Source organism: Simochromis diagramma, unplaced genomic scaffold (genome assembly GCF_900408965.1).
Source record: "Simochromis diagramma unplaced genomic scaffold, fSimDia1.1 OVJJ01000802.1, whole genome shotgun sequence".
Lineage (NCBI taxonomy): Eukaryota > Metazoa > Chordata > Actinopteri > Cichliformes > Cichlidae > Simochromis > Simochromis diagramma.
In genome coordinates this window covers 23,998,073-24,002,905 of record NW_024387492.1, presented here as the reverse complement: position 1 = coordinate 24,002,905, position 4,833 = coordinate 23,998,073, and the positions used below count along the sequence as shown (strand labels likewise).

Genomic DNA, 4,833 nt, shown 5'->3' with positions numbered 1-4,833 from the left:
TCATATCACTTCAAACAGAGGTGATACAGTAATGCTGCACTAATGAATTAGACTAACTATTCACTTTAGCTAAAGTTATTAAGTTAGCTAAAGAGTTGGGATGCTGTGTAAGACATACTGTAAATAAAGCTAAAATACAAAGGTTTGGACACCGTTTTGCATGTTTCCCTACTGTAGGGGTCTCTGCAAGCATACAGAGCTCTGAGAGGGTACAAGATGACAACTTTGGAATTCTACTAGAAACAGTCGATCATATTTGTTTGTCAAAGCTGAATCCAGGGCAAACTCCGCTAAATTAGCGTTTATAGCTAACAGCTACAATAAGCATAAAAGTTACTGTACGGCTATCATTTGTTAACATGACGCTTGTTCTTATACATGTAATACATTTATTACCAACCTGAGAGTTTATCCGCTGGTCATTTGACATGACGAATGACTTCTGAAGTCTTAATTCAGCTCAAGATGCTGTCAATTCCCATCAGTAACACTTTCGGTCCGCTAGTAAAAGGTAGTTCTATTAATCAGCGCTCGACTACTCTTGAACCGGAACCGGATGCAAGTCCCAAAAAACTGAATTTTGGAACTGAAATTGAATTGTAGAACTGAAACTGAATGGTGAAAAGTGAATCTGAAATTATTCGAGAGCTAAAATTTTAAAGGACAAAATACAGTTTCAAAGCAAATGAATTCATTTTCAAAATATAAAATTCAATTTCAATTTAGTGATGATCATTTTCAAACCAATAAATTGAATTAATTCATATTCAGTTTGTAAAAGCATTTATTGAAGTTACAATTCAGATTCAATCTGAGCAATTCAAATACGAATTTAACTTATTCAAATTCAGTTTCTGATGGCACAGATTTCTGCCCATAGATCCGGCTCTAAGAGCCATTTCGTTCGCGACCGACCCATCACTACTAGCGAAAGAGGAGCGAAAGTACACGGATAACACCAGCTATGGTTCGTACTTGCTGTGCGGTCGGTTGTAAAGTTAGATCGCACGACCGGCAAGGGAATAAGATTGAAAATGGTTTATCTTTTCATTCTTTCTCCACCTGGAAGCAACATGAGGCAGCTCATGTATCGGATGTTACCAAAAGAAGGCGTCTAGTCTGGATAGCAGCTGTGAGACGATATCCAGTTCTCTTCCATCTCCAAATATCTGTTGGTGTGCTCCAGACATTTTCATTTCGGTAAGTAATAAATATGTTCATATCACTCTTTATCCAGTCTTTAAGTCTGACATCACTAGCCGTGTCTGGGCTCAAACTCCGCTGCAGGTCCATAAATCACACGATCACTGTGGCATCACTGAGAGTTGAAAAACTATCTAAAGTCTTTGTCAAAGGAGCTTTCAAAGAAAAGCGAGTCACTGAAAGTGGGGAGAACAGGTGTTAGATGCAGGACATGACAAGCTGGTCTAAAAACACTCGCAGTGAAAGTAAACAGTCTTACTCATGCGCAGGTGGAGGCAAAGCTTAGAGGGGAGGTGGTCCGGGTGAGGGGAGATGGTAATCCTGAGCGTTGGGCAGGGAGGCAGGCAGGTGGGCACGGAGAAACTGTGAGCAGGCCAGCGCTGAAATCCAAACAAATTACGGCAGCGGCTTGGCAATGTCCGGAGGTCTTCTGAGAGTGGAGAAAGCACAAACGTCAGGAAACACATGAAACAACTATGAACAGACGAAACTGTGGAAGCCCTGACTGACAAAGGTTTGCAGACGATCTGGCGAGGTGTGAGTGTGAGCGCTGGTCTTAAGAGGCCGGCAATTCCAATTACACTCAGGTGCAGCCAGGGGTGGAAATGCCGGCCCTGTGGGAAGGCCCAGCACTCACCCAGACCATGACACCTTATACATTATTTTCTGTTGATCTGGCTGTGCATGTTCCTTGTTCAAGTTTGCTTATTTCTTTCCAACCAATTGCTCTCACTGAAGCTTGTGTCAAACACTAAGCCGTGTGGTTCTCTGTGGTATTCTGAACAGCCTCTTGTCAGGTCAAATACCAAGTGTGTTAAAGCATGCAGTTTTCCATCCCTTCAATTATGACAAACTTCAGACCCATCTCTAAGCTTCCTTTTCTGAGTAAGATCCTGCAAAAGATTGCTCACACTCATCTGATTGACTATCTAAATGATTTTCAAATTTCTGAAACTCTTCAGTCCAGCTTTAAGTCATTTCACAGCACAGAGACAGCTCTCAGTAAGTTATGAACGACATTTTGTTAGCAGCTGACTGTGGTAAACATGCAGTGCTTGTTTTGTTGGACATGACTGCTGCATTTGACACAGTGGATCATGACCTGCTGATCTCTCGACTACAGCATTGTGTAGGAATTTCCAGCTTGGCACTTTCATGGATAAAATCATGTCTCTCTAACAGGAGCTTCTGTGTTAAGTTGGGTCTGGCTTCAGAAAAGAACCCGAAAAGGAGGGAAAAGTAAGAGCAACAGCAGCCATTAGACTTCTTTCAGGCTTCATCTGGATTTTGGACTCTGGAGTTGGAGAAACTGCCTTCAAATTTCTGTGGTAAGTATTAAAAGTCATGTTTCTTTTATTAAAATAATGTTTTTCAAAAGACTCTGCATTTTTATTTAGAAAGAATTGTTAATTTATTTGTTAACTGGTTTCGGCTCTCTCCAGACAAGTCAGGAATATTTTGCTGACTCATTTTTTAAAATAATCGTTATTTAGGTTTAACATGACTTAAGCTTTCCATTTTAGTTAATGTTAAAATAATTTTTACTGTGATACCACCAGTTTTGCCCTTCAGTGGCTGAACCAGTTTTCATAAATATTATAGTTAGCTGTCTGCGTCTCTCTGGGTATTACACAGCTGTGACTGCTAACTAGCTAATTAGTGAAAGTCAGTGATGTAGATAACTGGGAAAAGTGAGAACTTCATGGTTCTTCTAATCTGTATAGAGAGGAAGAAATTATTCTAGGACTCTAATAAGTACTATATCAATACCTGTGTTTTACAGTTGGCTCTACTTTACACTTTAGAGGGTTTCAGGCAAAGTTACACTAACCCTAGTTTTAGCCTCAGACCTTCCTGGCTGACGCTAGCAAATGCTAATGTTAGCCACTGATTTAGGCTGCTAAAGTAAAGACTTTTAGCTAGCTGACCAGCATAGATTATTTTGGTGGTTAACAGACTGTAGTGGTAATATTATTGAAAGTATAGTTTCACCTCAGCACATTTACAATTATGTCTGTTTTGTAGCACATAGATGTTTAGTTAATATTTGCAGACAGACACATTTTCCCTGTAACTGTGTTTTTACTTAGCAGCATTTCTAGTATGTGGAATATTTTTGTCACCCCACTGTGCTAATGTGATTAAATACTAATAATTATTACTAAAGAATTCAATAATAAATCAATAATCACTATCACTATATCTTGATTGAAGTATACTGTAAGCGCAGTGCTGGTGTGCAGGGGCTTTATATGTCTTGTGGGGGATGCTGACATATTGTAAACTGTTATGTCTGTATCAAGCTTTTAGCCAAATATAAGCAGAGATATTTTTATCTTTCTTAAAAGTTCAGATCCTTAGAGATTATTTGAGAAATGGATCAACAGCTATCACTACTTGGAGCACTCTAAACCCTGCAGTGGAAAAATATCACTTATTTCACCTTTGATCACACACTTTGGTTTTCCAGTGCAGAGCAATGGCCAAGAAAAGGACAGACTTCCCCGAGTGGAAAAAAAAGATGAAGATACAAGCTGGTGATGATCCAGAGCAGCTGGTCTCAGGAAATGAAGAAAAACCCTGATCACCTTCTCTACAGAAACAAGGCGAGTTTAATGTTGTGGTTGATTTAGTTTTTCAAGGTGTATCATGTATGTCACTTTGATTATAAACTGATTTTGTTGCAACAGAATGCTGCTATGTGTATGCAACTCTACGTGAATTATAATCCTTTGTATGGCTGTGTGATATGACCAAAATCTCACATCCCAATATAAGACATATCTCTCCTGATAACGATATATATCACAAAATAGTGCATTTTCTGTAAATTCTGTGATTCTCGGGCAACTCGACTTATGTGAAGTGTTTTCAGTTGGGCGATGTGTACTTGGGGTCGAGTGTTTTGACCGATGCGTGAGATTTTTAGACATGAGTTTAAACAGCCGCCATTTTCTTTCTGAGTATTTATTACACAGCGTGCTGCGAGGAAAAGCCTGTTCTAACGTTTGAGTCTAAGTATTATTTTGAGCACCTGACAGCTCTTTTTTGCTTTTCATTCATAAACTGTCTTGAAACTATTTCATGTGATTCTTCTGTAGGTGGTTAAAGAGGTTTGTCATGTTTGAGTGGTGGTGGGGACCAGTTTGTGGTAGAGCAGGGCGATATGACCAAAAATATTTATCACGATATACATTTGAAAATTTGCGATAACGACACTAGACAAAATACTTTACAACTCCACAACTTTATTAGTGCAAAAACCCCATCAATGTATTTTCACTTAAACAAGCAGCTGTTTTTTATATGCATTAAAGTTATATAAAAATGTAACAGTGCAAATGCAAATTCCTTGCTGACAGTTTAACCAAAAGGAATTTCCAGTGGAAATTGGCCGACATATCCTCAGCATAACCATGTATAATATTCACAAAACTTAAAAAGAGGTTATACACACACAATACGGTAATATTATGTTGAAACACAGTACGTATCACTCCGCAAGGCTCCTGCCTACGATAGCCGTAATGCTCCGACAATCCATCAAGCGGTGCGGGTTCGTAGCTTGGCAAAGTCGTACTAAAACATTTGACAGACTTTCGAGTGCCGTGTACGACATAAAATCATTTC

The 4,833-nt window shown here is 39.1% G+C and overlaps 1 long non-coding RNA gene across 1 annotated transcript; it reads left to right on the top strand.

Annotated features, from left to right (window-relative positions):
• Window positions 1-1,517: 1,517 nt before the first annotated feature.
• On the top strand, window positions 1,518-3,809 carry LOC120725488. The gene is made up of 2 exons (XR_005694121.1): window positions 1,518-2,531; window positions 3,674-3,809. It is a non-coding gene; the product is annotated as an uncharacterized LOC120725488 (long non-coding RNA).
• Window positions 3,810-4,833: the final 1,024 nt, after the last annotated feature.